We start from the raw sequence: 13,573 nt of genomic DNA on the forward strand, positions 1-13,573 counted from the left end.
TCACACCAAAGTTAGGCCATCTATTAAAGCATTTATTCAATTGCTTAGGCTATATGAATTGCTATTTATCAGTGCATCAATGAAATGGATATAGAAAGAGATTTGCATGCTTCGCTGAAATAGCTGCGGGTGATTAATGAACATTTTAATTAAAACAATTATTTAAGCTAATGAGTACCACTTACACAATGACTGCACAGAATGGAACATATGCATGCTCAGCTTTGGAAGTGGCTGTTGCCTCTCCTTGGTTGACTTGTTACACTATGTATAGTGGCAATGCTGATACTTTTTCTGCATTGTCAACATGGAGCTGTTACCGAGAGTGTGGGCAGTGACCTTGGGGTCACTGTGAGGAGCCATTGTGCTCAGCTCTCAAAAGGGCCCACTACAATCGGTCCCACAGTTCTTCTTGTAAGCAAAACAATGGATGTCCAGTTTCGTTACAAACCTACTGCAATTCACAGCCCAACAAACATCCTTTTTCTTTACGAGGCTCAGCCATTCTGCTATATCTAGTGACAGGAACTGTCCCATAATCAGATCCATGAACAATTGGCCAGGGGAAGTGTTCTTTTTTTTTTTTAAACCAAATTCAAAGGTTTACCTAGATATATTGGACAAATTCTGGTTGGTCTTGAGATGTTTAACTGTAGTAAACAGCATTTTACTTAAACAATTTAATGACGGAAGCTCAGTTAAATCCCATAATGGTTTGTCAAAACTTAAATTAACAGTAACACTTTACATCAATGTTCCCTTTGTTAAAAGGATATTTCACCGAAAAAATGAAAATTCCCTCATCATTTTCTCAACCTCATGCCATCCCAGATATGTATGACTTTCTTTCTTCTGCAAAACAAAAATTATGATTTTTAGAAGAATTGGTCCATTTTGACATTCCAAAAAACACATAAATACATCATAAAGTGAGTCCAGTGTTTAAATCCATATTTTTAGAAGTGATATGTTGAAACATTTCAATACTTAAGTACTTTTTGCTTGAAATTTGTCTCCCTGCCCAGCAGGGGGCGATATGCATTAAGAATGCGAATCACCAAAAACACAAGAAGAAAAATTGAAAGTGACCTGTTTCTCACCCACACCTATCATGTCACTTATGACCTTTTTCATTTTGGGGTGAACTATCCAATTAAGGGTTTATAAATGGGTTGGTTAATTACTAATAATTAATTTTACAAATCATTGATATGTAGTTACTGTAAAACAAATGCATAAAAAGGGCATGCAATATCTGCCAAATAATGAATCATTGTACCTCACGTATTTTAAATGCTTAATAACACTTATTTGACTTGACCAATCAAAATGAACTTTAAGTGGAAACATATGAAGAATTTATTAAGTAGTTGGCAACATTTTAAACCCATGTACCGGTAAGTTCCATTTGGTTTAATGGTCTTCAAGCTTTATTATACTGTATGATATATTGTATCTGGGTGTGAGTCAGGCTTCTCTCTTTCGCTTGCAGCTCGTTCAGAATTCAGCTGCCAGACTTTTAACGGGCACTAAGAAGAGAGAGCACATTACTCCGGTTTTAATTAAATTACATTGGTTACCCATACGATACGGAATCCAATACAAAGCTTTGTTGTATGTTTTTAAGTCTCTGCATGGCCTAGCACCTGAGTATGTTACTGATTTAATCAGCCGCTGTCAATCAAGTAGATCTCTGCGCTCTAACGATCAATTGCTTCTCATGGTTCCGCGATCATGTTTAAGATGTAAAGGTGATCGGGCATTCTCTGTTGCAGCTCCTAGGCTCTGGAATGACCTTCCTCTGTCTGTAAAAACTTGTCCTTCATTGGGTGCTTTTCAGAGTGCGCTTAAAACTTACTTGTTCACTTTAGCTTTTGACAATGCTTTGTAAGTTTTTTTGTCATATGTTTGCATTGTTTTTATGTTTTTGTTTTTACTTTTATACCTTCTGTACAGCACTTTGGTTCCACTTGTGGTTTTGAAAGTGCTCTATAAATAAAGTTGAGTTGAGTTGAGTTGAGTTGATATATTCTGAGAACAAGTGTAAAGATATGAAAAGTGAGTTTGCCGAGACCTTTAGGTAACTAGGACTATAAAGTTAGGACATCACTCTGAGAATAACCATTCTTTTTACATAAATGTGAGTCAAGATAGTACAATAATTAAACACAAAGCGGACTGTAGAAAAATAGCAATCCCGCTTTTTAATCTGACAACAACAGTCTATTTTTGCTACATTGCGACATAAATAATAAATTAGGGCATGTTGTGCCTTTGATTAATATAAGTTTGTATACGTGTATTAATTAAGCATTTATAACATGTACTGTATGTTCTAACAACATGTAAGCTCAATATTTGCCTAGTATTGCACGAATGTTGCTCTTTTTATTAATCTTATTATAGCTGCATATAAATGGTTTATAATGCATTTGTAAATGACTTATAATGCATTAATGAATGTATTTATAAACTCTTAACAAAGGGAACAATATTTTAAAGTGTTACAAAATGAACTTAAAAGGAAATGTTTCATTTTGGGGTGAACTATCCTATTAAGGAACAACTTTTCTATGACTGTAAGCTGATTTTATGAATTATGGTTAAAGTTTAATATTGAGAATATGTGCTATATCTATGAAGAAGGCACCATACTACACTATACTGTACCTCACTATCTGCAGACTACATAGCAAAACCAAAACTTCCCTTTAAAAAAGCCAACATATTTACCCTCTAAATCTGATTATGCATAGCAGTGCAATCTGCAACACTCTATTTTATGCAGGGGAGCACAAGGGGAGAAAGTGTCTGAAACAGGATTTTGATGCAGTTCAATAGGCTTGCCTGATGCGGCATATACAATTAATGACCTTTCTCAATGTTCCAGCAGAGTCTATTTGCGTAAGAGGAAAATAACGGTATCACAAGTAATGCTATCCTTTAAAAATTAAAAAAAACATTCCACCGTTGACAAAAAAAAAAGAAAAGTGAGAGAGCTGCTTGCCTCTTACCATTCACATTTTCCCTTGAGACACACACTAGACAGTCTTAAGAGAAAATTATTTTTCTCGTAACAAATAATATCAGCATTTTGGTGAATAGTTAAGCATACACATTCATTTTAAGACAAAAGCCTCTAGGAATGTTTGATGATATCCCTCTGTCAGAGTAAAAATAAAAGATAAATCTACTCATCTGCATTACAAAGTGTTCTTCCTGTAAACTCTTTCTTTAGGAATTAATCTTGGAAGAAAACAGATCTTTTTGTCAGTTATTCATATCTATTCAATGCAAGAAATATTTCTTCCACACTTATATGCAAAACATAGCCTGGTTGCCATGTCCTATTAAACAAATTGAAGACTGAATACAGAAAAGAAACATGTTTTTGATTTGAGAACGGATGAAACGTGGGTGGTTCAAATAATGGTTTAATGGGATTTTAAGTAGATAAAGCTCACCCAAAAATGAAAATTGTCATCTTTAACTCACTCTCATGTTGTTCCAAACCTTTCTTTCTTTGTCCCATGCTTGGAACACAAAAGATGTTATGCAGAATGTTAGCAGTTAGTCATCATTCATTTACATTATATGGAATAAAGAGCAGCGTTGGCATTCTGCAAAATTTCTCCTCTTGTGTTCCATGAAAGACAGAATGTCATACAATGTTTGGAACGACATAAGAGTGAGTAAATTACAACAGAATTTTCTTTTTGCATGATCTCCACCATTATAGTTTCTTCATCGTCTAAAGTAAATGAGGAAGCAAAATAAGAACGTTCGACAATAATGAGGCTTTTTAATTTATTCCTGCTTGATATGACAAGTAAAAAGGGGCATCTTAAAGTATGCCAGTTGACTCCCTGTCCTCATATCCATTTGTCATTATGCCAGCAAATATGGCTGTACTTTACATCTACATTTAGGTGGATTTACAGAACTATAAGAGGACTGCAAGTTCAATGGAGTGGATCACACAGACCTCTGCACCTCTTAAGCTTTCATTCGCAGCTCTCAGCAGAATCAGAGTTGGTGTTGCATTACATATTTGTTGAGAGACTCACTCAGCTCACTGCCTCCTCCAAGCTGGTTTGCTGACAGCACACTTCATCCCCCTCAAGATTTTGGACCTGTGAATGGGGAAAGAATTAATATGGCAATAAGCAAGTTCCTTTATTTAAAAAGGCATGGTTGATCGAGTCAGAACAGCATAGGGAGGGTACAAACACTTTTCGGCAAAGAATTTCAAGATAAACATACTGTACATCACTGTCCACTGCCAAATATCTGCATCACAGGCAAATAACACATGTTTAGGGGCAGCAGGGTAATTCTTTGTTCCTTGATTAAGTCATAAATAATACATCTAGTGTCTGTGGATTTCAGATGAACTGATATCTGCTCACAATGTTGATTTAGGAAATGCTATATAGTCCAAACTAGCTTTAAAAATAACATTGAGAAAGGAAACTTTTCTAAGAAAACATTGAAATGCATGGAAAACATTCCCTTATTCTGTAGACAAATCTACATTAATAACGCCATAGCTATCCATTCACAGACATAAAGAAACAATAATCTGCAGTAAGAAATAATAATGAGTATAAGTTAACAGGCTACTAACAAATGGAAAAATAATAAATTACGACATAAATGTTGTGCAATTAAAAACATTCAGAAATACTTATCTCTTTAACTGCTGGTGAATGCACCTACCTGCAGTTGGAGTTCGGTGACAGTGCGCTCGCTCCACGCGCTCCTCCGAAGGGTGACGCACTGGCGCGCGCTCTGGAGTGAGCGCTCGCGGTCATACATACTCGTCAAAACAACCCCCGCTCAATCCGAACCTTGTTCTCTTCCCGGTCACGTTATAAGACGCCTCGTAGGCTACACAACACTGTAGTCTCAGTCCGTCACAGAATACGTTTCTAGCCCCCTCTACCTCTGTAAAAGAGAACGTGAACTGCCTCCTCTGCAGTCTTTAAATATCCAATTTCAATAGACTCAGCGCCTCGAGACATTCGTGTCCGTGTGATGATTATTTATTTCCCCTCTGTGATCTACATGAGAAGAAACGCCTCAAACGGTCCAGCAGGAGTCCGTTCTCATGCGGTGTGAAATGGGTTACAAGGATTTAATTGAAATCCCTCGGCGACAGTAATTGCAGACAAACCAATTCTCCGACGATCAGTCTTCACTCAATCGGGGAACTTAAAACGTTTAGCGTTTTCTTTTTTTTTTTTTTGGTCTCATTTGATCTTGTAGCCCATTATTTGATGTTATCTTTATATTTATTATAATTCACTATTATGCTATTATTAACGATTATGTATTAGGCCTATTAGTTATTGCTATTTGGATATATCCCTGAAATCTTGAACTTGATATAGCCATATTCTATTCTATTATATTAGGCTATATTATATTAAGGTATATTATATTATATTAGGGTATATTATATTATATTGTATTATATTATATTATATCATATTATATTAGGCTATAATATAGCTATTATATTAGGCTATATTATATCAGGCTATATTATATTATATTATATTATATTATATTATATTATATTATATTATATTATATTATATCATATTATATTAGGCAATATTATATTATATTATATTATATTATATTATATTATATTAGGCTATATTATATTATATTATATTATATTATATTATATTATATCATATTATATTAGGCAATATTATATTATATTATATTATATTATATTATATTATATTATATTATATTATATTATATTAGGCTATATTATATTATATTATATTATATCATATTATATTAGGCAATATTATATTAGGCTATATTATATTATATTATATTATATTATATTATATTATATTATATTATATTATATTATATTATATTATATTATATTATATTATCCATCCATCCATCCATCGTCAACCGCTTATCCTGTGTACAGGGTCGCGGGGGCTGGAGCCTATCCCAGCTAACATTGGGCGAAAGGCGGGGGACACCCTGGACAGGTCGCCAGTCCATCGCAGGGCTATATTATATTATACTATATTATATTATATTATATTATATTATATTATATTATATTATATTATATTATATTATATTATATTATATTATATTAGGCAATATTATATTAGGCTATATTATATTATATTATATTATATTATATCAATAGGCCTAAAAATTATGATGATAATAATAATAATTAGTAGTAGCCTAGTAGTAGTCGTGGTGTATAAATATTTTGATACTTTTATGTTAATTTTAACCCTCAGAGAACCAGCATAGCAGAATTGCAACATTAATTTAAAGCAATTAGGTTTTTATTTGATCAAATCCGTAAAGCTACACAGCAGTAGGTTTCTCATTGAAATTATAATACTTTATTTCACGACGCGCTGTATCACATCTTAAAAAAAAACTTCGACTCCCATAATTCATTGCTCACATTGTGGGGTATTGTGGGTACTTTGTAAGCGCGCTGTGGATACAGACAGGAGAGACCGTCATAGATTCTACCTGGGTGTACGAACAAAACAAATATATTCGCATTTTTCTTTTTCACAAGTATACATTTCAATTATTTGAGAAGGTGGTATTTGTTATAGGTCAAGAAGCTGAGCTTTGTTCAAGGAAGGATGCCTCTAAATTTAGAGGAGAGTACTCTTTAAGTTTTTAGTTAATACTTCTCTGTTTTATAAAGACATCTGCCCTGAATAGTCGCGCTTTTTTTTTTTTTTTTTTATGTAATAGCCTACTTTTATTTATTTTCGCCAAATAATCGTATGGGCACTTCCCATGATCTATGTTGATTTTGAACATGTTTTCTGTTGTGCCATCAGTCACCAGCAGAGAGCAGGTCACTTCTGATTGAAACCCGAGGACGCAGAGCCTAACTGGGGTCCGGGGACTGCAAGGGGGGAAATTTGAGAGAAAAAGAATGTAAAATACACCTAAAATAATCGTTTACATTCACGGAATTATTTTATTTGGCTACCTTTCTTAAATAAATATGATTTTATTCTATACAAAGCCATAGCTTTTAATAATAAGAAATAAAAACTATGAAAATGTTTCTCTTGAGGTATAAATAGGGAATAGAAAAAAGATACACTATCAACTTACTAAAACGTAAATTATTTTATTTTTGCTTGATATATATATATATATATATATATATATATATATATATATATATATATATATATATATATATATATATATATGCCTGTATTTTTATGAAGGGGTTCCTCAAGAGGATCATCATATTTGAAGGTCTTTATGGAAAGACTGTTCAATATAACACTACTTGTTTTGTCAATGAACATACATTTGAATGATAATTAAGATGTTTTCTGTGTGTTAAAGTGTTAATACAAATTTCCTTTTAATAGCCTATTAATATTCATTTATACCAGCAATTTAATAATGTGAAAACAATTAGTTAACATGATCAAAGACATCTTAATTTAGGACTTTCTTGAATATCAGATGAAAAGAACATATAACAAAAAATATATTAAGAAATAACAAAAAAATACCACGTTGTAGTAAATAATCACAAAATGTCTAGTTTACCTGGAATACAGTGTAGATACCACTACAAGATTAAGACTACAAGATCTCTCTTGTATATTTTTTTAATTGACCCAAAATTAAGATAATGGTTAATTTATGTTAATTGGTCATTTTTAATTGCATTTTTTAATTGCATTTTTAATACACTGGTACATGCTGTAAATAGCTTGTGTTATAATCAATATTCAAAGTGTAGGCTAATAGTGCCTGCTCTCTGCTTTACTGCCCTAGTTTGTGGAACTGCATCAATAACAGAAATGCAACATCAGGGCATTGAAATAAATATGCACACTGAAACGTCATCAGTAAAATTGTGTATTAGACATATTATAATTGATGTGTTGTGTCAGACTAATCCCATGTATAGGATATTTGCATTACTTTCACCTGTTCCTTATTTTCCTTATTCAGTGAACAGAGAATGTAGACATAGATCTGTAGAGAACCATACAGTTTTCTCTTCATGTCCAGTAGCCAGACATATGCAGTTCATTGTAATGTCGTTGGGTTTATTTTATATAGGCCTATATGTAGCGATAGACCAACATATCAATCAGACCAGTTGATTAGCCAAAATGTGGTCATTTTGAGAATATGTCCATGAGCCTGACCACTTAGCGGATATACAGAAGAGTGCTTGTACCAGTGTTTTAGTGTAATAATCAAATCTAACTTTATCACAAACAGCAGTTTTACAATTGTCTTATTGGAGCAGTTAATTTTTTCTTTACAGGGACGGATTACGTCTAGCAAAGGCCCCGGGCCTTCGTTTTCATTTTTGATGGGTTTTTGAACGGGGGATCGCCAAACTGGATCATGCAACCTTAAAGCCCAGCGTCAAGTTTGAAACAGTCTACATAAAAGCAGCTATACCAGCTAAATTTTCTCTGTAATACACATGAAGCAGGAAAAATTTGGAAATGTGAAGGAGGATCCTAGATCCAGTGAGGTGGAATCTGATGCCAAGACGTTCTTATTTTTCCTTGACAATTGGACACTTTTGGCAATTGTTCCTAACATGTTACAAGTCAGCTGGCTTATTGGAACAAATGACTCAATGTATTGTGTTCACAGTTGAAGATGAATGAGACAAACATTGTTTAGCTTTAAATTGTTCATGGCATGTTTTTCTTTTATTAAATGTGTCCCAAGCCCTTGCTCAGGGCCAACACATTGCATGTTTGGAGTGTTAGTGCTGGGTACATCTGCACATAACTATCAAATAAAGAAATATTCCAATGAATAATGTATTAAATAAAGTTATATAAAGTAAAGTTATATTAAATAATATTAGTACATTTTATGACAATTATACGTATACTTTCCCTCATTCCTTATTTCAGTAATACATCCTGGCATTGAGTATTCTTTATTCATGATGGTTTTCATTAGATTGGCTTACTGTCTATAATTCCTATCCTGGCACTTTTATTAATTAAAATCAGCATGCAATGAAAGCAGTTAAACAAATACTGCCATTACCGTATCGACAAAATGTCACGGTCTTAATGGTCAGTGTTAATGGTCACAGTCTGTGTTTATGATGTTTTAAGCTAGATGAATTACATTATGGCACTATTTGATTTGTCCCCTTTTGTAATGGGTGTACTAAATGATATATCCAGCTTCATGGCAGGTAGATAGGAAATATTTCCCTCACACTTCATCACTAACCATATGATTGATAAGGACCAAGGTGTCTGCCCTGGGTTCTATGGCATGTTGGGAAATATTCACTGTGGCATTACAGAATGTTCCAAACGGGACATCTCCCCCACCCCACCCCACCCCCCCACACACACATTTTTAGCAATGTGATCTCATTTAAAAGAATTCTGAGAGATGAATAAGGTCGTCAAAACAGCGTCGGTTCTAAAATAGAGTGCATACACATAATGTCTTGAGGGAAATTAAAGTTGTTTGGGAAGTCATGGTCACGAGTTATGGATGCACACGTGCTGTATGTATTTTGACCCCACTATTTTTGCCTGCTTTATAATGTCATATTTTAATTCCTCTAGAGGTTTTGAAATTACAAGGTTTTTCAGTATTCAGGATCTTGAGCATGCCAGACAGCAACATCTAAGTCAGAAGAGTATTATTCTTATTCATAGTGTGATGCTGAGTTTTTACCCTGCATACTATGTATAAGATCTAAACACGCTGCAGTAATACTTTATCAGATGGGCGCTAGACCTCTGCCAAGCTTATAAATTATTCAGCTCCAATATCTGAGACTAAATGCCAGTTAAAGGTAATGTGTATGGGTTTGGGGGGTTAAAATGCTTTCTTCTATCCCAGTTTAATATACTAAATTAAACAACAGTTTGTTCTGGTACTCGAATCGGCATCCCAACATCATTTGAACACTTCACCGTGTTCGTAGCTTTCCAAATATTGGTGGGGATTTTGATTCTTTCTTTAATTTCATCCACTGATTAATTCTGTGACCATTTCTGGAGATTGCATATTTACTCCAGTAGGTGGCGACAAATGAGTTTCATTTATGACTTACCTGATTCGTCAGCTTATCATTTATGAAGTAATTTCTCAATATATCAAAACAATGGAAGTGAGTGAGAATAATTAGTTCACTTAAAACATTCTTTCTAAAACAGATTTGTTTACTAATGTAACGAAACATTACTAGTTAACAGAAGTTGCGCTGGTTGCCTTGGCTTTTGGTGAAATTAGTGGCACCGATTTAAAGTCTGAGATGTGATAAATTACTCTTGTATTACTTTTTATTACAGGCTAAGGCATCAGATGAATGGTAAGTTATGTTTTTTTTTTATATTCAACCTGTTTGTCATTGTAAATTCTTTATTTTATTACAGGCCCAGTCTGTATAATAGTCCAGCAGTCTATATAATATGTTATAGGCACTAGAACAGAAGGTTGGTTTGAAATGGAATGGTAATCTAAAAGTTAAACCACATATGAAACTAGAATCCATTTCCATGGCCTTTACAAAGCTCAAAGACAGTCCGACGGCAGGGTAGGATGACCACATATTGGAAAGTCTGTAAGAGCTTTAGTCCAATACATAAAAGAAATACCAAACCATCCTGAGAATAGAGCATCATCTGTTTTATTTAAAGTAGTTACCATGCCAAAAAACCTTCACTATATTTTACCCCCGTGCAAGCTGCTTCTGAGTCTGTGCTCTGCCCCTTCTGTTTCCAGTGGTGACAACCGAACAATCATCGGGTGCGCCTACGGCCAAAGCGGAAGCCCACAGCGTGGATTAGAAGAATTCTGAGGAGGGAGGCAGCAGGAAAAAGACTCAGGCAGGAGTCCTTCAGAAGTTTAATTGGGCCACTAATTCTCTGGTGAGGTCAATTGACCTGTTCATTTAAATGCATATTTCTCTCCTCTTGAATGCAGGCCTAAACCAGACCTGTCTCTGCCCTTTCCTAAGTGCCCTAAGTGCAAATACCTAAGATTAGATAGATTAATATAAACCAGACACAACAGACCTCATGTTGCCATATTTGCATATGCATATGCAGTGAGACACTTACAGTAGCTGCCTATACATACATCTACAGTATATACATATAAATATATATTTTAGATATGCAACAATCATGCTGTTTTAAAAGTATAACCATAACTCTAAACATTACATATATTAGCATGAAACTGGTGTGATAGAATCATTTACAAACCATGTCTGTGCGACACTATATCCAATCTTTCACCTCATGTCATGACCAGTGTAATGTATTCTGCTGACATGGCATGTGTGTAAAGAAACCTGTAATGGCATGGTAGAGATGTGATATAACTATTGATAAAACACTCTGTAAAAATATGCAAAGTTTACAAAAAATACAGAGGGGGGAATTCACAAAAAATAATTGGGCCCGTGAAAGTGCTGTTTAGCGATTTAGATCTTGCAGGCCTATTCAAGTGGTATATAGCGAAGGATGCAGCAGACAGTGATTTGACACACCCTGCCAGGACTATACAGCATCACTGTGATCCAGACACATAAATCATCTCTTAATCATGCCAAAAGTGCACTTGACTACACTGCACATCTGGATATATGTCAGGTTATACTGCTCTTCTTCATCAATTGATAATTATTTAGTAAATTACTGCTGAAATGATCAATAGAACTGTAAAGGGATCAATGGAAAGGAGGAGGCGAGAACCGGCTTGACGATATAAATAATGGTTTAATGATAAACTTAAAAGACAACATAAACACACACATGACGGACATTTCCGATAACGATCTCTCTCTCCCGCACGATCCTCTGCAGTCGACCTTTATCCATTTATCATTTTAGCGCCTGCTTTCATTTGCTGGTGATGTAAATTGCACTGAGCATTTTTTGTAAATGAAGCACAATCTATGATAAGCCCAACTGACATAGAAAGGAGGCGTGTTTGCGTGGAAAGGAATAACGTTGACTAATTTTAATTTAAAATGTAAATACTCAAGGTGCATTGCAGATTTTTTATTTTTCTTTGCTACTCTGCTTTTGGTAAATAGTGACAGAATCATTGATGTGACCCTACAGGCAGTTCCCAGTTCCCATTAGATTGGTATGCAAACCATGTGAAGTGCACTTTTCCTAATGCCCTCTGTAAGAGTACAGCCTGTGCAACAGCATGATTTAACCCATTTGGAAGTTTAGCCAGTAGACTGATTTCTTTTTTAAGTTATGGTTATTGATTATCACACACTTTAATTATCATTTGTCAGACATTAATCAGACATAGACATGCTCCTTTTATAGTAATGCATTTTGCCTCAAATGACTGCCATCTTACAGCCAATAAGATGAGCTTACAATGATTAAAAGCAGAGAAGTTAAAATTTCAGCCCCGTTGTCTAACACTCCTCAGGACTGTGACTGGATTGTTGTGTGGTAAGGGGGTGCTTAGTGATAAGTGTTATTTGTAGAAGTATTTAACCAACTAAAGCACTGGAATGGCGGTCTACGTGCAGTTTTACACTATCATTATTGCTTGTATGTTAGTAATACTGAAAGACTCATGTTTGCTGGATGCTGCACACATGGTTGGCATTTGTTTCTTTATGGGAGAGGAAGATTCTGACTAGACTTATAATGAACTTGACAGAGAGCCAGTGTCAGGAGAGTTCATCTCTACAATCCGTCTCTTATTCTGTGTGAGCTGACAGTAGTAGCTGTGAGGGTAATGTCTTTTGAAGGGGTCATGGAACACCATCTTTCTCAATTTTTCAGATTTGCATTGATAATTCATATAAATATTGCCTCATATCTGTCTTACTGTGAAGAATATGACTCTTGATTAATGTCATTAAATATTTAAAGTGCCATATAAACAGTTGGGCAAGTTACACAATTAACAAACGTTTTACATATGCATCACAAACCTTTCAAATATTACATTTAAATGTGCTTGCCTAAAGATTTTTTAGCAATGCAAATCTCAAGATTACACTGATTACTTAGCATTTAATATCAGCAGTTTTCCAAGTTTCACTTTGAGAGATAATATTCTTCATCTGTTTGGCCATAAAGCTAATAGAATTCTTAGAAATAAACCATTAAGAGACATTGAGATTATACTACATTTGCAAGTCTTAGGTAAGCTTAGGTTTTAGGGTTTTGTTTGGTGTTAATGAAATGTTGCACCATAGCTGCTTTGGCAATGTCATGACCCTCAACTAAACATTTAATGTAAATCAGTGGAAGATTTTCAAACTTTTATTTTAAATTTCTTAAGTATTGTTTACCACCAAAAAATCCAAAGCACAAGAATTTGTGGAATTGGAAGGGAATATTAAAAGTGCTGAGACAGAGCTTAAGCTCCGACTGTCAACTGATCGCCTCAGAGAATAGACCCAATTGAAATATAAATATAATACTATTTTGTCGTGGAAGGTGGAGTTTTGGCTAGATATATAAAGCAGAGAGAGTCTTTTTTGTACCATTCCCTCAGTAAAATCTGCTGGTGGTAAAATATTTACTCC

The sequence above is a fragment of the Xyrauchen texanus genome, chromosome 10, assembly GCF_025860055.1.
Source record: "Xyrauchen texanus isolate HMW12.3.18 chromosome 10, RBS_HiC_50CHRs, whole genome shotgun sequence".
NCBI lineage: Eukaryota > Metazoa > Chordata > Actinopteri > Cypriniformes > Catostomidae > Xyrauchen > Xyrauchen texanus.